The 21,958-nt window shown below is 35.0% G+C and overlaps 1 pseudogene; it reads right to left on the bottom strand.

Moving 5' to 3' along the window:
* Positions 1 to 20,294: 20,294 nt before the first annotated feature.
* LOC138811478 (U6 spliceosomal RNA) lies at positions 20,295 to 20,391 on the bottom strand (annotated as a pseudogene).
* Positions 20,392 to 21,958: the final 1,567 nt, after the last annotated feature.

Genomic DNA, 21,958 nt, shown 5'->3' with positions numbered 1-21,958 from the left:
AGAAAAGGGGGCATTTTGGGTGTGCCAATTGTGTAGATCACTGGTAGAAAATGGCCAATATTGGAGTTGCTGTTGACCATCTGCATCCACACGACCTATGGTGCTTATGAGAAAAATAGCTGCGTTAGAAGGGGGGTTGATCCCACTTTGTCGTGGAGTGACTGGCCACTCAGAAACTTTAAGGGCAGGTGCTGAATGTTTTATAGCTCCCTCCTCCTCTTGACCATTCTCAGGTTCTGCAAAAGGAACCTGGAAAGGAGAATATGGGGGAGGAAACATTTCTTCTTCCAAGTTATCTCCCTGAAAAACCGGGGGGTACCTTTTCTTTCCCTCTGTCTCAGTTACTTTTTGTAAGTCTAGGAGGCTAGATGGAGTGGTGCCTATGGTTTCCAGTCCCATCAGAGGTACAGTCCAAAAAACAATAAACAGTACAAACAAAACACACGCAGGCCTGACAATTACAAAAAAGGGCATACAAAGTGGAGATCTCCCAAATTGGTCCACTGACTACAGTCACAGTGGGGTTCCACACCCAGGCCACACAACAGAAAGAGCAGAGCCAGAGTGGGCGAGTTGCGCCACTGTTAGAAGGCCCTCTTGGTCAGTTCCAGCCCAACACTGAACCGACCCCCACCCCACAATTCACACGGCGGTGTTCTAAGGACTGCCTCCCCTTCCCCACACAGTGGGGTTCCAAGGACCCCTGCCCCACAAGAGGATCTTGGACATCTCCCAGTTCCTCCAGGGTTGTGGTGCAAGCGCCATCTGCCTCAACAACCCTTTACGAATCGGAGTGGCCATCCTCACAAAGGAAAACGAAAGTAAAACAGACAAATGACAGGACAAGACAAATTAACAAAGACAGCTCTGTATTACCTTTGGAGACTGAGATCTCGAGGGTCTATGGGGGGATCCAGGACAAGCCCTCACTAATATAGTATACCCAGGTCGCAGGATCCACACCAAGAAGACCATCGAGAGTCAGACTTTACAGCTGTTTTAAGGTTTTATTTAAACGGGCTGTAGCTTGGGTCTCATCCTACACTCCAACACAGCGGAGCCTAGGAGGAGAACCCCGAGCTAAAGTTTTGCAGGGTTTATAAAGGCACACAACCAACCAGGTGCTTGGATTACCACCACGTGTTGCTCTGCTAGAAACAAGCAACAAGTGGTCACTGCCTCAAAACTTTAACCCTTCACATGAAGATGCTACTAGTGTGTTCTAGACACTTAACGTTGGAGACACAAAACACTCATAATTATTAGATCATTTTATAGGCAAAAAGAGCAATGCAGACTTTATGAGGATCACTCCAGCTTTCAGTCCTCATATCCTGAGACAGTAAATTCACAGCAGCTCAATGCTAAGTGACAGAACTGGCATGTACTGTGGATATTTGCTCCCAAATCCTGTGACACTCATTTCTCACTTTTGGCCTCAAACCTGTGACCAGAGGGGAAGATGAGGAGAGAAAATCCTTCTAAGGGAAAGCAGCTATAAAACATTGGATAGTTTGCTTATAAATTAAAACCTTGGGAATGACCCTGTTAAGAAGTCAGATTGTCCAGATTAAAAAATGAAAAAGAGAAGAAATAAGGTGCCAGTGGCTGCTGTCTGTAATCCCAGGTCCTCAGGAGGCTGAGATGTAGAGAAACTGAGTTTGAATCCAGCCAGTCCATGACACAGTTATTTCTAAGAGATCACAGAAATACCCAGAAGTGGTGCTGTAACTCAAGCTTAATGTAGTACCCTTGAGCAAAAGGAGACCAGGGACCATGAATAGGATCATACTTCCACCCCAGGACCTGCCCCCTCAAAAAGAGCCTGTACTTCCATGTCTTTGTATTCTTATAGGTGAAATTCCCGAGTAGCTATACTGAATGGCACCAACCTAGGAAATTTGTATTCAGTACAATGAGTTCATAACAGAGAGACTTCTTTCAAGATAGTGCATGTTCCAGGGCTCCCCTCACTGTTCACAGTGTAACCTGAGGGTTTCTCTGCAACACAGGCCTGCTGGAGGAAGTCTCTCTCATTGTCTGGACAGGAACACAAAAGTCCTCACTCCTGTACAGCTGGGTAACAAACAACTCCATCTGGGCCAGTTAGTGAGGATGAGTGTGAGTTGGCTCTGAAGGTCAGGAAAAAATGGCCTCTTTGTACCCTTAGCTATCTCTCTCCGCAGTGCTCTGTTTTAACAGGAGACCTTCATTTGTGCCACCTCTCATGGCAGGCCAAGTTCTGTGCACTTATCCTGCCTTTGTGAGACTATATTCTGTTGTTCAGTAACAGTGCTCAATATAATTCAAGTCATTCAGGCAGACAACTAAGGTACTGAACATAATGAAATGATTCATTGCAAGCAATGTTGGGTCTATGATGCCTTTCCTATATTTCCGGAAGCTTGGGAAATCCAAGCACATGTTGGATATCACAAAGCTTCCTGTCATCTAGGACTGGTGAAACTCATCAGGTTTTGAAACCTTTGACTTCTCCTAGCTGGTCCCTGGGTGGCCAGGTTTTGGGGTTGAACATAAGGCCTGAGTGCTGACCATGAGCTCAGTGCAGAAGCCCAGTGCTTTCCCATTTTGTGTAACAACATCTCTTCTGGTCTGTGAGTGTATGTGTGGGTGTGTATGTGTGTACACCACGGTGTGTGTGTGCGTGGGTGGGTGTGTGCGTGCACACATATACATGAGTCCTGAAGCTTGACCTCAGGACCTGAGGACTGTACCTAGTTTCTCTTGTACAATGATATCCCTCTCCCACTTGAGCCACAGAGCCACTTCAGGCTTTGTCCTAGTCATATGGTCCTGAGAAATGAAGCCCACGATTTTATATATGCAAAGTATTCTACCACTAAGGCACATTCCCAGCCCTCTATTTCAGCTTTGTTAGTTTAGTTCTGTCTTTTTTATTGTTGTTGTTGTCAATTGAAGGAGTTGAAGTCTTGGTGTAGGTGCTGTCCCTGACCCCATCAGCTCAAGTCTTGTGCTCTACCACTTGAGCCACACAGCTACTTCTGGTTTTCTTGTGGTTCATTGGTGCTAAGTTTCTCAAGGACTTTCCTGCCTAGGCTAGCTTTGAACCATGATCCTCAGATCTCATCCTCCTGAGTAGGTAGGATAATCAACATGAGCTCCAGCACCCAGTTTCCCCTTCAGGTTCTTAGTAGTGAATTGGAGATAATAGTCTCATAGTACCTTTTGTGTCTGAGATAGTTTCGAACCCAGATCTTTAGAACTCAGCTTCCCGAGAAGGCAGTATGACAGACTTCAGCTACTGACCCCTTGGCCATAGCTTCTACTGCAAAGGGGTCCATGGCTCCACGTGGTGGAGTGCTAGCCATGAGCCCAAGAGATAAGGGTCAGTGCCTCAGCCCCGAGTTCAAGGGTCATGACCAAGAAAAAACAAACCAAACCATTATCTGCTGTAGACAACTCACGAGTCTTCAGTAATACATAATTTTGTCCCTGACATGGGGGCCTATCTGAGCCTCAATATTCTTGTCTGTATAAACATCTAAGTTGTGGAGCTCTTACATAGACAAGATGTAAGAATGCACCCGGTTAAGGACATAGCACATGGCACTCTTTGCACCACTCAGCACACAACATCCTGAAAAAAAAAGAAAGAAATTAATTATTATAGTTACTTCATAGTTTTATCCTCTACAAGAACGTGTCTATTTTTTCTGTTGACTTTTAAATATGTAATGCCTCATTGAAAACTGCATCTATTGCAGAATTAAATAAAATACAACAGGTACTCTTTTGAATGTCTCTGGTATGGCATGTTCAGAATTTGAAAATGAGTAGTTAGTAGTCATAGGAATGTTGAGGAACAGATATGTTCTCTCCTCTTAACAATTAGTAAGTTTTCAAAGTTAGGAGTTTCCATAGAATTGAACGGTTTTCTGTTTTAGTATGAGACAACACTAAAAATAATGTTTTTTTCCAAATAATGCCAAGTATATTCTGAAAATATTGTATAGTTTGATAACATTCCAGTTGATGTCTGATAAAGAAAGAGGTAATTCAAATTAGCAACCAAAATGTTCATTTTTTAAAGGTAATACACATAGAATAATATTTACTATACCAATACAGTGAAATTATATTTTATGTAGCTCATTTTTTAACTTAATTTTATTGTCAAGGTGATATATAAACGGGGTTGCAGTAATTGTAAGGTATTGAATAAATAACATGTCAAAATTTTTACTCCCTCCCTCATTTTTCTCACACTTTTCCTTCACCCCACTACCACTCACAAATTGTAATGTAAATTTCCAACATATTGTCCTATGACTATTGCTATTGCATTGGTTTGCCTTTTGTCCTTTGTCTAGCCATTTTATTGTTCTGCTTCTCTTGCCAAATGAAGATAAATGTATATACAATACACAGGATACTGAATCCAAATACAACAATGGACAAACCATATGGGAAAACACAAAAGAAAAAAGAAATCACATAGTACATTAAAAACAACAACCACAAAGACAAACCTCTCTTTCCATATCTAGGAGTTTATTTTGCTCAGCATCATTTTATATGGTCATTTATACATAGCTACTGATTCATTCTGCTCATCTGCTAAGACTATCAGATATTTCCTAGTTATTACAAATGAGGGAAACCATGAAATCTGTTTCTTTGTGTCTTGCTTATTTTTTTAGTAGGATTTTTCCAAGTCTTTCCATTTCCTTATGAATAGGAAGCATAGAAGTACTCCGTACATATATAAACCACATTTTGTCAATTCATTCATCTACTAAGTGGCATATTGTTTTAAAACATGATTGCATGTAAGTATCACTTAAGGCCATTCAAAAATGACAGATGCTGCCTCAACAGATATACTAATATCATGATTTCTATGTAAGATAGTATTTTATGGTGGTACAAATGTTGAGATATAGGATGAGTCTAATGTCTATCTTGCACGAATTAGCCAGGAAGATATCCAATATCATGTAGGATAAAATGGTAGTGACAAAATGTTTCCCTTGAGAAAGATATAGGTGGCTGCCAGAAGTATGAAGTAGTTCAGATAAATTTGAAGAATTTAGAAATGCAAGCTCAATTATGTCTCTTTAAATAATAATTATGTAAGTGGAAGGGCAAAAAAAATGGTAAGAGAAGAAAATAACTGACAGCAGATCATTATCCCAAGTTAGAGTACAAAAAGACATAATCTAAAACTTCCAAGTTAAAGAGATACCAATATAATACGTCCCACTTAATTTAGGTACATGCAAAATATTTACTTGGCTTTTCCCTACTTAAATGCTCCAAAATAAATGAACACTTACAAGAAAAGTTATGTTATTGCCATTGTTTCAACACTAACTGTGATCAGCCCTCTTTTTCTCACTTTGCACTTGGTAAATTGATGATGTTGTGGCTGATTAGAGTCAGAATTAGGGGCTTCTACTTGTACAATTATCCCAGAACAGTTTAAAGCAGTTTTCCGCCCAAGATATCCAACTATATTGTCTGAACCTGTACTTTGAACACACCCTCACACCTGAGCACATTATTTGAAATTATACTTTAGCTTTTCTTGGCACATTCTACTTTGTGCCTTTGTCTTCTTTGCACATTCCTTTTGAGTTCATAGTTGCTCTATTTCCATTTATCTGTACAAACTGCTAAGAACATTGTTCCACTACCACTTCTTGTTTGTACACGCCCAGTCTATGTATAAAGGTACTTTGTCCATGTTAAGCAATAGGGTAATACTCAACCCTATGCCCACATTAAAGGATGTAGAATTTAAAGCATTTTGAGACAGTGATATTAGAATTGAAAGGCTCCTTAGGGACATTTTCATGGAGTTCATTAGTTTACCCAGGAGAAATATAAATATCCACAAAATTTGGAGTTAATTAGCAAGTATCCAAATTAACATTAGATCCTAGATGTTGTGTTAATACAAATCACGATTGTCTTATTGTTAAATCAGAATCCTTCACTACTTGACAATGTGTATGAGAAAGTGAAAGAAAAGCATTAAAGCAAAAGGTCTTATCTTGTTAGGCATTTAATCCTCGTGGTGAGAGTAATGTCTGAATTTTTCCATTCAATAAAAGCTTGACGTTTATAAGAACATTTTCCTACATATAAGAACTTGTGTCAGGTTGGTTGACAGTGTTATTTCAGCATGGAGATATACCTAACAAGATTTAGATTTCAATAGTGTATATGGCAGTAATGATGTGTCAATTGCTATTGAGGCATTTTCTATTCTAAAGAGGAATCAATTCCAGGAGTCTTCAGTCACATCATTAAAGTTGTATGTTCAACCTAATACTTGGTGTTACTTGTCCTACATTTATAATGAGTAGGCTGATAAGATATCCAAACATATCTAAATATATTTCAATAAAATCCCAAAATGATATGCATAGATGGGTCACTAATTGGAACTGTAGGACAAATTAGGCTTTTTGTGCTGTAGTTCAATCTATAATCTCCTAGCTAAATAAAGTTTTCAAAAATATTCACAGAATACCACTAAGAAAAGTTCATGACAGTTATATCTGTATAATATTTCTAAGGTCAGGATTAAAGCATTTGTTCCCAACATTTAGAATCAACAGGGTCTGTTGAATTAATTGATCCAGAATTTTGTCCACACATTCACATCTCAACATTTTATCAATATAACTTTCACCAAAACACTGTTCTTATTGAACTTGTCTATGTCCTTTTACTTTTCAAATCCAAATAGTAGGTTTTCTTCAATATCTTCCTGAAAATTCTTTCCTTCCTTTTCTTCTGTAAATCTGTGTTTATTCCTTTTTTGTTTCCTTATTTATCACTTTCCTCCAATCTTGTCCACTCTGGTACTCACATTCTTCACACTTTCGTCAGAACATTCCTTTTTCTCTTCCCTTTAATAATGTCCCTGATTTTATTATTTTTCATATTCATGGTTATGAATATTTTGATGATGTCCAAACAGACCTAAATTTGCATCTGTTTAACATAAATCTTAGAACTATCAGAGAGTTTTTTCCTCTAAATCCATCTTTATCACCAAGATAAATCCACCTAAATCCATCCTTATCACCAAGAATGTAAGTAACACAGTTAGGAGACAGAGATGTGGAAAACCTTTAGATTTCCTCTTACCCTACCTCCATCCATTAGATAAGATGAATGATCAAGATTTTCTCATTTTCTGTCACTAATGTAATTTCTATGTACTTCTTTTTATGACCCTGACACACCAGCCTATTGCAAATACTCATCACCAGTCACTCAGTCCTAAACCAACTGTTTACTAAGTATGCATTTCTCCCCAGTCTTTTCATATTGGTCCTCTCCATCACCCAATGAGTCTCCTTGTAAGCACACAGAGTGAAGAACTCAGACAAAAATTCTAGTACCATTAATTACTCACAACATTGAATGTTGGTCTTACATTTAATGGATGTAATCTGCCAGAAATATTGAAGAATATATTTGTTGACTTCTAGCTTTTCATATTGGTCCTCTCCATCACCCAATGAGTCTCCTTGTAAGCACACAGAGTGAATAACTCAGACAAAAACTCTAGTACCATTAATTACTCACAACATTGAATGTTGGTCTTACATTTAATGGATGTAATCTGCCAGAAATATTGAAGAATATATTTGTTGACTTCTAGAGCAAGGAAAAAGAAAGTAAACAGTCAATACATTTTCTACCTTAGCTTACAAATAAGGAAAGTGTCAAATTCAGTTTGTTGGTATAGAGTCAGAAATAGTTTCATGCAGAAATAAAAATAAATTTTCACTCCTGGCTCTGCAGCTTTTGTCCTTTTATGGTAACTGCAGATATGTAAGTAGTATTATGTAAATTGTGTCATGTATTTACAGCTGTAATGAAGAACATACTCTTAATATATCATTTGAAAACATTGGTTATTGAATGGTATCTATATGAGAATGTTATTTGAACTAATCACACTAAGTTAAAACCTACATCTTAGTCCATCAAAATGTGGAAATAAACGATTTTATTTGTAAGAAAATAATACCACCAAGAACAGTGAGTGTATATACATTAGAAAGACTGCTGGAATAACATTAGGGTTTTTACTGTCTGTACCTGTTTATGTGATTGTAATTCTTGATATTCAAACTCTCCTTTTGTTATTCTGTTTTGTTTTGTTTGGTTTGGTTTGGTTCGTCATGGGGCCTGGACTCTTGGCCTGGCACTGTCCCTCAGCTCTTCGCTCAATGCACTCTACCAATTGAGCAACAGTGCCACTTCCCGCTTTTTCTGCTTATGTGGTGCTGAGGAATCAAACCCAGAGACTCATGTAGACAAGGGCAGCACTCTGCCACTGAGCCACCTTCCCAGCCCTCCTCCTCTTATTCTTATTGTATGTAATCCAACGCTGTTTATAACTATGCATTCAATGTGGGAAATCCAGCTTCAAAGATATCTACGTTTTTTTTTTCCTTTTCAATCACAACATCGTCATTATCAGGCTACACTGTGGTCATCATCCTCCCCATCAAAATTATTATTAGCAACATAAGTGCTAATTATTGAACATTGGATATGCGTCTATGATTTTATTATTTGTCTTTTGATTAATAATTTTAATGTTACCACTGTGCATGAATTCATATTGAAATTTTGAACAAATAAACAAAAAACCTAAAGCATATCAGGTAGTTTGACTATGTGCTTATAACAAATTATGGAATAGATTTTTTGAAGCATTGCAATTTCCTAATCAGTATGAATTAACTTCCTCTCTTCCCCTAACTACAATCAAATATTTAAGAGTTTAGGCAGAACCTTTTCAAGTAATATACTGTAAATGTTACTATAATATCATGTGTATATCTAAAATTCCCTTGAAAGTAATAAAATCTACTTTCTATTGAAATATTAGTTATTTTATTCTAGGAAACTTTTAGAAAAATAGACTGTATATCTTTGAAATGAAAAAGGTCAAAAATAGTAGCATAAAATTTTTAGAGCGAGTCTGTCTTTTCTCTCTCTATATATATATCTGTCTTCTCTCTCTATATATAAATGTTATGTGTAGAATAGTATATTTTTAGAGAATATTTGTCCTCAGAAATATATACATATATCTAAATTTATGTGTAGAATGATATACATTATAGTGAAACAAGTATCTTAAAATATAATTAAAATTTAAAAAAACTTCATGAAAGCAAGTGCCGGTAACTCACCCTTATAATAACAGCTAGTCTGGGTGCTGAGATCTTAGAATTGTTTCCGAAACTAGCCCAGACAGAAAAGTACTTGTTAGATTCTTATCTCCAATTAACCACTAAAAACAACACCCACAACAAAAAATATAGCACATTAATTTCACAAAAGCATCTTTTAACTGCTGTGAACATTTCTTAGAAACATGAATACATACCCCTGGAAAATATTAAGTAAAAAAGTATAGAACATTTACGTCCATGTTAAAGACATGATTATTAAGATAGTTTAAGATATTTAGGTAATGATTAGAAGTTAAGAATAATGATAGGACGTCATATATTGGGACTGATTTTTTTATTCTAATTGACAATAGTAATAAAATGACATTTATAATGATTATATAAAATTACTCTTGCTTGGTATTTGAATTATCATAAGTGATAAATATTTTTAAATGATTTCCAAAGCAAAGGAGTATCAATTCTTTTGTAATTTCAAAACAATTAAGAAAATGATTTCAAGGCTGGTTCACTCTAAGTCTATATTTGTTTTCTTGTTCTAGTTTTCCTATGTTAGTAGAAATTAAAATTCCAAAAATGTAATGGATATTGGCGTTTAGGAAGATCTTCACAAACACTAATATTGGATTCCCTTCAGTGGAATTATTTTATTTCATTTGTTACTTTCACAAATAAATCAAGATGATTGTGTATTTTGTTATTTTCACTGCTTTTGTTTCTTATCTTGAGAATACGTTTTTCCTAGAAAACTAGAGATAAGCAATTGGATTGAGCATGTAACATATGACTTTCATAAAATGCAGTTGCATAGATTTGTGTCTTTTGTCATTTGCTAAAAGTTTCTTCCAGAAAAGTTTCTCAATTACTTAGAAGTTTTACCCCTTCCCCTCCACAATTACACCGACATCAAATACAGTGAAAGCAGGGGTTATACTGTGGGGGAGGGACATACAAAGCAACAAAGAAATAATCATAAATGTGTTAGAAACAATCGCACGAAAGAAAAGAAAACATTTGAATACCTACCTTAGGGTTCATTTCCCTAACATCACCTTATCTGGCCTTTTCTGCTTGACTCAGACATATACTAGATATTGCAAATAAGGGAAACCATGGGAAAACAATAGGGATACAGGTGGACTCATTTCAACAATGAGATGTAAAAGTCGTTATGTGGAAAAATAAACTTTACAACTTTGGGGGGGAACAGGGAGGATTGGGTGGGGGGCAGGGGGAGGATGGGAAGGGAGAGGAAGGGGAAACAAAGGGGGAGGCTACAATGCTTGATAAGAAATGTACTTATTATCTTGCCCAGGTAATTGTAACCCATCTGTACAGTATTTTCACAATAAAAAATAATAAAAAAAATTACTTAGAATTGATGCATAATTCCTAGGTATTCCAGTTATCACATATACTTTTGGATTGAGTTATCTCTGTATAAATCCAAACGGCCAAAATACCCTCAAAATAAACAGAAATCACATCTTTGTTTTAAATGCAGTAGTTTACAAAGAGTTTTTAGCCAACACCAAAACATCTTTTTAGCTATTCTGCATTTTGTGTGAAGAAGTTTTAACAATAGTTTTTTTTCCTGACATGCAATTCACTTACAATATATTATCTCCTTTTATTGTATACATTTTAGTGCTTTGGAAGTGAATTGTGCCTTCATAGGTTTTCAAAGACCGATTTTCACAAACTTGCATTCCTTCAAATAGAAATGCTGTAAATTTTAGAACAGACATTAAAAATAGATATAAAATTCAGTTACAGGAATTTGCCCAGCATACATCCTCTATAGTGTGTCTTTTCAAAATTTGTTTTTTGCGGATCATTTCCAGGGTCTCACACATACTGTTCAAGTTCACTGTCAATTAACTACATTCTCTATCCAAAAAAGTTTTTTTACTTCTGTTTAATACATTCATAGAAGTGTAATGCCTGGATCCTATAAAATTCTCTTTCACCTTTTGAAGACATGAAATCTTATTTGCTAAAATGATTGTAGTATTATACAAATCGATCACTATCAGAAGTATATCAATTTCTCCACAAATGCATTACTATATTTTGTGTCCTCTTTTTATATTATGGACTTATTAGTGAGTTTTTATTATTTCTTAGCCACTAAAAAGGAGCTTATTTCATATGCTCCTCCTATTGACTATTAATTTGCATATGTTATTTAACGAAATATACTATTCAGGAAAAAATTTATATAGAATTAGAAGATATAAAAATACTTAAGTTTCAGGGGCTGGGAAGGTGGCTCAGTGGTAGAGTGATGCCTTGCATGCCTGAGGCCCTGGGTTCGATTCCTTTGCATCACATAAGCAAAAAAAAAGCCGGAAGTTGCTCTGTGGCTCAAGTGGTAGAGCGCTAGCCTTGAGCTGAAGAGCTGAAGGACAGGGCCCAGGCCCAGAGTTCAGGGCCCACAACCGGACCCCTCCCAAAAAACACTTAAGTTTCAGAATCATTGTAGCATTAACATTGTAGCATTAACAAATATATGCCCTCTATCTGTTGGATATGGTTTCGTTTCTGTTATAGTGTCCTTTGAATTATGAAAGGTTATCACTTGATATAATCCAGTTCTTGCTTCTCTTTAGCTACTAATGCTTTCCATGTCAAATTTTTAGAAACTTTTACTAATCCGATGTAATGAATATTTACATTTATGTTTTACAAGTTTTTACATCTCACATTTAGTTTGATAATCATTCTTTATAAGGTTTTAGGTAGGCCAGTTGCCAGTGGCTCACGCCTGTAATCCTAGCTACTGAGGAGGCTGAGATCTGAGTATGGTGGTTTAAAGCTATCTTGGGCAGGAAAGTCCATGAGACTCTTATCTCCAATAAACCACTAGAAAACTGGCAGTTTTGTTGTTGCTCAAGCTGTAGAGTGCTCACCTTGAGCTGAAGAGCACATGGACAACTCCCAAGCCCAGAGTTCAAACCCCATTACCGACATACATACACACAAACAAAGGATTGAGGTAATATTCTAAGATCATCCTTTAAATCTAGAGAGGCAATAGTGCCAATACAACCATTTAAGATTCTGTTTTTATTTCATAAAGTCTCATAGCATCCTTTTCATGATCTGTGGAACATAAAACTAAGAATTTATTTTTGAAAAATCTGTTACCTTCTTCTATGCGTCTGTTCTTATAATAGAACTAGGTTATCTTCACTAAACATGGTAATACGATTCAAAGCTTGTATGAAGGTTCAAGCTACACCATTTTACAAGATTGTTATGAATTCCTTGAATTTACATACGGTATTATTGAGCAGGTGGACCAATATTCTCCAGAGATATCTGGATGTTTGATAGTCACTCATACTTCGCACATTGTGGAAACACAAACCTCTGATATTATATATAGATAAATGTCTTTAGAGATTGCTCAAAGCAACTAAAATTAATTTAGGAATGAGTTAAGCTTTAGATAACATTATAGCATAATAAAGCTAAATGATAACGACTTGAGCTGTACTGCAGAAGAGAGATAGATGGGGAAGAATGGTGGATCACATAGGAGCTGTATGTCATTGGTATTGTTTCAAAAAACAGAAAGACTTCAGAGAAGAGAAGGAGAAAAATAAAGTGTTCTGAATCAAGTTTCTTTTTAATCCACCTGATAGTTTGGACTGAAAGTCAGATAACATGGAAAAAATAAAATAGAAAACAAAGCATTTTATAGAGCTGTTACAATGTAAAAAAGTTGTAATAGGAATATAATTCATTTCCAAAGAAATAAGAGAAAGAATAAAACTAACAGTTGCTAATGTGGATAGAAGATGGATCACATTTTATCATATATAATTTTGAAAAGCATACTAGGAATGAAAATTTTAAAAAGTCATAACTTAAAACAAAAATTGTATTATAACTAGACAGTATAGTTCAGTGATAAAACTTTGGCCTAACATATGTGAAGCAATTGTGTGATCTCCCAAGCATTACAAAGTACACACAAAGCACACACACACAAAACCCACATAAACACACACACACACATAGCACATACACACATTTGGAATACTGTTATTATCATATTAAACAGAGGAAATTATCACAAACAGTAAAAGTATTTTAATATATGAAATCATAATATTGCTCATACTATTTAAAAGTTTACTAGAAATAAAACAGTCACAAGATACTTGGATTCTTATAGATTAAGTAAATTGAAAATTAAGAAATAAAAGACATGAGAAATTTGCAAACAAGTTTTAAATAATAAACATTTTGAACCATGTATACTTTTATTTTGATAAAAGATTGATGTTACTGGTGTTTTAACTCAAGATTTAGTATATGATAACCAGGTGCTCTATATCTTGCTAGGCATGGCTATATCTCTAATCATTTCACTCTGGAAATTTTATGATAAGGTCTCATATTTTCCCAGTCTCTCCCGAATTGCAAACCCTATTTACACTTCCCACCATAGTTAGAAAATGGAAACTACAAATCACTATGCCCAGCTCAGTTTTTTTTAATTCAAGTATAAATATTTCCAAAAAGTGACCATGTAATGCAGCCTTTTTTATTAAGTATGTGCTTCTTGAAAATACAGTATTCATTACCTGAACAAATATGTTTAGAACTTTAAGAAATTAAATTTATTTAAATTCATCAACCATATAAAATTTAAGAAAATAATTTTTAAATATTCACATGTTAACTATTTTGAAAGCAAAAAATATATCTCTGAATAATTTACATGTGTTAAAATTATGCAAAACTAAATTAACTAATCTTACAACTCTGAAAAATGAATTACCCCAAAGAAACAAAAGAAAATAATTAAGTTCAAAATTTAGAAAATAAAATGAAGTGTACTCTTTAGTTGACTTAAATAACTGTAAGCCCTCTGTACATCAATTTAATAATAAAAAATGCATGAAGAAAGAAAAGTACCCATTGGTCAATATCGACAGGAAAAGCATCAGTAGTTTTTTTTTTGAGTGTGCAAAAAAATCAATAGAAGCGATAAATATGTTCCTTCCATAATAAATGTACTCATTACTTTATTTAGGTAGCTGTATCCCCTCTGTAAATTACCTTTACAATAAAATTAAATTGAAATTAAAAATAAGCTAAATAATATAACAATTAAGAATTCATAGAGAGCTAGGAAGGTGGCTCAGTGGTAGAACTCTTGCTTTGCATGTTTGAGGCCCTGGGTTGAATTCCTCAGCATCACATAAACAGAAAAAAAAACTGGAAGTGGCGCTGAGGATCAAGTGGTCGAGTGCTAGCCTTGAACTAGCCTTGAGGAACAGCACCCAGGCCCAGAATTCAGGTCCCATGATCCGACACCCTCCCCCCCCCAAAAAAAAACAGAATTACTAGAAACCATTGGTTTAAAACTTTTTAAAAAACTGCCCTAAGTACCCAAGTAATAAAATTTGATGATACTATTTAAATACTTCAACTTCAGCAGGGAAGCCAAAAGTTTATAAACTGTTACAAAGTAAATTAATAAATCTGAATATATTACTATTAATAATAATCGTAAGATGAATTTATAGTGGTAGTCAAATAGGTAAGAAATGAGGCAATTTGCCATTCATTTGATTTAATATGTGAGAAAGAATTTTCTAGGTTTCTTAAAATATATAATCAGTTTAATGAAGAAACTATTCTGTCACATGATATGATAATTAGATGAAGCTGATATTAGAGCAAAGAGCAGATTGTACTAAGTTTTTGCATGTTAAAGTATATGCTTATTTTGGTTGTGGGAAATTGTGTTCAACTTGGGTATTGTTTTTGTAGAGTGGTGTCATATCAGTGGTTAATTTTAGGATAGGGGTTCCCTTTCAAAAGAACATGCATCTGATCTGACTTTTTAGCCTTCCCATTATCAAGGGCATAAGAGTTGCACACCAAATTGTCTTGCTTCCTAACTTGGCTGGCCTGGTTTAGGCAGCCCTTCCAATCTTAACCTGTAGATAGTGCAGGATGGTGGAAATGATCCATTGCACCCAACAATAGATTGAGAAGGAAGTCCACTAAACTTTTGGCCTGGGTTCTGTTCTCAAGCCTCCTCAGTAGTTAAGAGTTCAGACATATATATGACTTAGGCATGTGAACACCTCAGGACAAGAATAAAAAAGCAGTGAAGTATAGAGGACAGGCCAAATTTTAACTAGCTACTTGGGGGCTGAGTAAGATTAGCTAGCTACTCTGGAGGCTGAGATATGAAGACCACTATTCAAAGCCAGTCCAGTCATGAAAATACATGCGATTATCTCCAAAAAACCAGAAGTGGAGCAATGGCTCAAGTGGTAAGCCACTATCCTTGGACACAGAAGCTTAGGGATGATGAATGAATAAATGAGCACTTGCACATATGCATGCGTGTATACACGTGCATGTACACACACACACAAACACACACACACACACACACACACACACACACACACACACACAAACACACACATGAGTATTTCAATGCGAAGTTCTTTTTTTACCTTGCTGTACCCTATTTCCCTGTATTAGTTTACAAATTAACAAAATCAGCTAAGCACCTATTTACATAGAACTCATCATGTTTCTCTAAAGTAAACTCTCGTTTTAGAAGCATGCTTTTATTTGACCCATATGTAAACTATTCAGGAGTTTGATTCTTCTCCCTCAATTCTGTAGAATTAGATGATTGTTTAGCTTCCCCCTAGCAATATAATTTTGTGAAATCTTGCATCACGCAACGTATTTCTTTCAATAGAACGCAAGCCTCTGTCAAACAATTAATAATAGGTTTTTCTTCTCTTTGCTTGCATCTGTAGTTTTATTATCTTCATAGATTTTATGGTGATCTGTCTGTGCATGGCAAAGACTGCTGTGAAAATAAAAAAACCCGTCACAGCACTTATCATTTATGTACCATCCATAGATATGAAGATGTTTAAATATTACTGAAATTGCTTTGTAATAAATCATGTTCACCTTGACTATCATGAAAAAGAAGAATTGGTTTCTCAGCATTTTAGGTAAGAACTTGATTGAAAGAAACAAAAGGACAAGTGAGGAACAACTCAACACATACATTCAAATGAAACAACACAACCCAAGAAAACAAATTAATTCAGTAGTCAAGAACCTGCAGGAAATGCAAAGACTTAAAAAAAACATCAGCTATCACAAACTTATGAAAATCCTGACTACATGGGAATCTACTCTTGAGAGGATAGAGGATAAAGCCCAGACTGGACAAAAAATCAGTACACAATGCCATGCACCTGTTATTCTAAATTCCAGGAAGAATAACATAACATGGACTGAGCCCAAGGTCATACACAAGGATCTGAAAAATAATCAGGATAATTTAGCGCTGGAGACATGACAAAGTGGTAAGAGCACCCATTTAGGGGGCACAAGACACTCAATTCAAACTCTAATATTTGGGTATTAAAGTAAAAGGCTATTATTTTAAATAATTGGAATAATTGTAAGATTTGAATATTTGAGTGGAAAAATGCATGAGAGAGATAGAATGAACCCACGTTCCAATGCTTTCACCTTAAGTGAAAATATTTTATGGTACTTCAGACAAAACAGAGTTACCTTGCAAATGAGCATGGTTGTGCATTTGGGTGATGGAAATACTTTAATTACATAGGTGTAAATTAAATAGATTTTATTTGGGTAGATTGTACTTCCTAAACTAAGAACCTGGATGATAACCCTGAGATTTTTCTCTCAAGGCTACCACTCTACTATTTGAACCACAGTTCCAATTCTGATTTTCTGTTGATTGTTTGGTGATAAGAGGCTCCTGGACATTCTTGCCCAGGATGGCTTCAAACTATGATTGTCAGATCTCAGCCTCCCGAGTAACCAGGATGCCAGGCATGAGCCGTCGATAGTTTTAATAATTTAGTAAATTGTACAGTTACTGAAATTATACATTATCATATAACCTGCATAATATATGTGTGTATGTATATATCAATGCATACGGATAGAAATATTTAGCATATTTTTGTATCTACAGTACATTTATGAAATCATCCATTATAAAATAAAATGGAAAAAAAGTTAATAAGGAGCAAAACAAAGGAAATTATCACATGTTTCTTGTTGTTGAATGGAATAAGAATTCAAGAATCAGGTTGGGAAAATCATCTCTACGTTAACAAAATGGATAAGAGCTATTAATTCCAATCCATCTATTTGCCCATGTTGTGCAACCTCACACATGAGTGTCAAAATCAAACCACACTTTTTGCCTTTGCTTTTAACTCACCTGATATAATTTACGGGTTAGATGAAGTAATCAAATAAAGATTAAAATAATATTATGTGAGGCTATGAATTAGAGCTGAACATGATTTTAAATATGATAATAGCTAATTAAGTTGCATATTTCTTCCGTTTACTCTGTCATGTCCCTCATTCCCACATTAGGAAAGTACATAGAAGGTTCTCACTAAATTATATGTACAATTATGAAAAAAATGTTTTGAAAGAATATGGGCACAGTGGTGTTTTAGCTTATTGAGACCTGTAGGGGTAAGTGTAGGGGTAAGTGTGTTTTTGAGGACTTGCAATACATTGTGATGAAGATGAAGGGAAGGATGTTCTTATTATGGAAAACTGGATAGAGTATTGCTCCCACAAAGGAAGTGATGAATTATTCCAAAACGTAACAGTAAAATCACTTTCACAATCATGTTCACTGCTGCACTATTCACTGTAGCCACGTTACGGAAACAGCCCAGATGCCCTTTGGCAGAGTGATGATTAGAGAAAGAGTGGCACATATACACAATTGGATTGAACCCATCCATTTTGAAGACTGTTACATTATTTGCAACGAAATGGATAGATCTAAAAATATATTAATGGAACTAAGTCAGAGCCATATTTGGAAGCTAGAAATTTATACAAGTTTACACAAAAATATTAACCAAAGCATGCTATTTGCAGAGGAGTATTTCAAAGGTGTAATTTCTTATAAAATTGAATTTTACTCAAACAAAATGAATACCAGGAAACTATCACTTGGAATATGTGAGTGAAAGTCAAAAGGAAGGAATAAAGAGAGTTATGGAGGAGGAGCCTGAAGGTATAATATTCAATACAGATAGTATGAAACTAGAAAAAATTAAAGTGGGGTGAGGTTTCGAAGGGCGTGGAAAAGTTATATAAAGATCCATTTTACTTTAAAAAACTGATATGTTGAATGAAAATTCCCTTGTACAAGTATTTAAGATAATAAGAATATAATTTAAAACAATGGAGACATCTGATCTTAAATTCTATTTCCATCTCTTTTAAAAACTAAATTTATTTGCTCTATAATTTGATGAGAGGGATGGATTTTGTGGCTAGCTAAATCATTGCACATCTGTCTCTCTCTTCCTCTCTCCCTTTCATGGTTCTTATAAGTAATATGATTGCTCCATAATTATCATAATTTATTTTGCTTTTATATTTTTGGTTGCATCATTTCACTTTCTGCTCTGCCATATCCCAATTCATTTACATAGAAGACATTATTTCCTGTTTTCTCATTTTTAGAATAAGCTGCACAAGAAGACAACACTGGTCCTCATTTTCAGTCTGTACCTTTAAATACGGAGGAAAATCTTTCCTCTGCTCTCTACCAATTCCCCACTCTCCAGTTAGAATAATTTAGAATAGTAAAAATGAAAAAAGAGAAAAGAAATAATAGTGAAAAAAACAGATGCAGCAAATTCACCAGATTTTTCTGACCATATCATCCAATGTGAACTATTGGGGAAATACATGGACAGCTCATTCTCACTGGCACTCAAAGTCTCTGGTTAGGCAATTCTGATGAAGTTGAGGAACAAGATGAAAAAGTGAGAAATGGTATCAATTGCAAAAAAAATGAAATAGTATCCAAGCAAATTTCTTATTTGTTCTGCTGAAAATAATCGCCTTACTACAGTGCAGAGACTACTTTCCAAAAAGGTCACTCATGTGATTACTAGGGATGACGATGAGTATACCCCTCTTCATCGAGAAGCCTACAGTGGACACTTAGATATTGTCCATGAGTTGGAGGCTCAAGGCAGATATTCATGCAATAACTGCGAATGGCTGGACATCCCTGCACAGTACTTATATATGGAATAATAACAGAGTGGCTTCTTTATTTCATCATGATGCAGATACCAATGGCCAAGTTAAAGGCCTCTTGACCCCCATGCATCTTGCTGCTGGGAATAGATTTAGCAATGATACGCTGGATCTCCTTCTATTGAACCATTATATCAAGCCAGGTCTGAAGCACAACTTGGAAGAAACTGAATTTGATATTGCCAAAAGGATAAGTGTGTATCACTACCTCTTTGAAGTTGTGGAAAGCTGTACAAATTGTTCTCCTAAGTCCTAATGGATCAGTTAAGTTTCTTTAATTTCAAAATTGCCAGTCCATCCTATGTGACCATAGAAAATATTTTCACAATACAAAGCAACAGCAATACCTTACTTTAAAAATTCATGTATTCCATGGTATTCTTCCAAGTGAATTGCCTGACTTTGATGTCAAAATATATTTGAGTTGTTTGTATACATCTATAATGATTTCTATAGAGTTTGTGATTTTTTAAATCAGAAAAAATGTTAATTTATCTGTTGAAATGAGTAGTACAAAAACTAAAGATATTTCTGGTGCTTGTCTGAAAAAGTATATTTTAAAATATTTAGTATTCTGTTTGTATAATGTCCATAATCTATTTCATTCGCTCCTAGATATAGTACTTTGAATTCGACATTGTTTTATAATACATACGTTCATTAATAAATGTGTCCTTTCAGATTGCATTCCATATAGAAACATTTTAAGATTCTTTTAATTCCTAGGTCCTTATAAAATTTTATTTCTTTGGGATAAAATGACAATGTTATTTATTTCAAAAGTTTTATAAAGGTTATGCTATGTAAAGGCCTTTCTAAAACAGTGAAGATTGAATACACTGATGTCAAACTAACTTTTATTTCTATGAATTACATATATTATTACACTTGTATATTTGTAATCAACTTTTGAATAACTGTTTTTTCATTTCTTGCATCTGAAGAATGAAAAATATGGAATACTTCACAAATTTTCATATCATCCTTGTGCAAGAGGCATGTAAATCTCTGTATTGTAATTCGGGTAGACCTGCTGCTGAAGCATGTAGTATCCTATAAACTTAAGTAATCAATGATGCAATCTTAAGACAGGTATATATCCTTGGTTGCCTATTTGTAACAAGGAAACTTTATTGTTCCCAAAATTGCTATTCATCTTATTTCTGTAAAATTCTGTGTATGGTGGAAAAAACTTATGTTGTTTGTTCGATTGCTCACATTTGCAAGTTTTTGTAAATGACTATTTTAAGTCTTTTTCATTTGAAATTTGATCATACTTTGAAGCCGTTATAGATAGGTGCAAAGGTGATGGATTTTCAAGTACTTATTTATTAACTGATTTAGCTTTGTGGAGCTAATGGATTCAAAGTAAGCCTTGCTTAAGAGCTACTTCTAAATTTCTGCAGCTTAAAATTTCCCAAATGAGGTCTTGCTGGCAAAAATGTCTCCTTGACCTTTTACCCTTGCTTCATGTAGGAACAGCCCAACCAGAATGTCTTACCCTGACAGCATAGATTGTCTTACTGGAGCAAAACTAATCTTAGTTACAAGGGATTATATAGAGACGAACAGTTCAGACAGAACTGTTCGGACTAGAAGGTATTTTTTCAAAATATAACTGCTTATTACACCCTACCATTTCAAAAGTAGCTAAAGCCAAGAAGGTGAAAAAGTTGTTCATATGCATGATTACCTAATGTCTTGGCCTGACTACCATCCAACCAGGCAGGAAGTTACACCACTGATTTTCTATCACCAAATATATTCCATAGCTCCAGGAGAAGTCCATATGTTTCTCCTCGTTATTAGGCCTTAAATTGGTAGTGTTTTAACCACAGTGTTTCCTCTTGCCTCTAAGCTGTACATCCCCGAATGGTAAAGCTTTAGTTCTAATTCTCCCAAACAATGAGGTAGAGGCAATGGAATAATACTTTAAAACAGTTGCCTTTGATTCCCTAACCACAACGGAACAATGCAAAACATTTTCTTATAGATAATTATATATTTTATATTTATATGTGTTGATTTTATATTTCACACAGTGGATCTTACTGGAATTAATTGATAATTTGACAAATTATTTTATATTATTCCAATAAATAGATTGGAATATAAATAATCAGGATTAGAACATATATTAGAATATAAAAAGTATCAATGCAATGTTTTCAGTATAAACTTGTGATACTTTCTACGTGTTCTTGGTCTTCTGAATTCACATGGTAAAAAAAGCAATGTTGTTTTCCTCTAATCTATAAGGGATTTTACTCTGCTGCTCTGTTTATTGTTTTAACTCGCTGGTCCCAAATTGTTTTTCTCCATATTTCTGAAGCATTCCTACTGATTATACTCAAATTTTGCTAATATGATGTCTAAAAGGTATTATTCTTCTACAGGATCCATGGGTCCTAGGATCCCAGGTCCCAGTTATCTGCATCATCAGATAACTAGGGCAAAAGTTCCTACCTATGCCCATGCAACATGCCAAGAGAAAGTAATTGAAGACCCATCTCAATTTCTCATTTCTTATATTTCAGGGCCCCAATTCCTTGAAATGCAGGAATTAGCAGTGAGCAATTGGGAAATGCAAAGCAACTTAAAATGCAAGATGA

Source organism: Dipodomys merriami, unplaced genomic scaffold (genome assembly GCF_024711535.1).
Source record: "Dipodomys merriami isolate MVZ:Mamm:240054 unplaced genomic scaffold, mDipMer1.0.p SCAF_53, whole genome shotgun sequence".
NCBI classification, from domain to species: Eukaryota; Metazoa; Chordata; class Mammalia; order Rodentia; family Heteromyidae; genus Dipodomys; species Dipodomys merriami.
The sequence above is the reverse complement of the archived record's forward strand: the minus strand, read 5'-3'. Positions and strand labels throughout refer to the sequence as shown.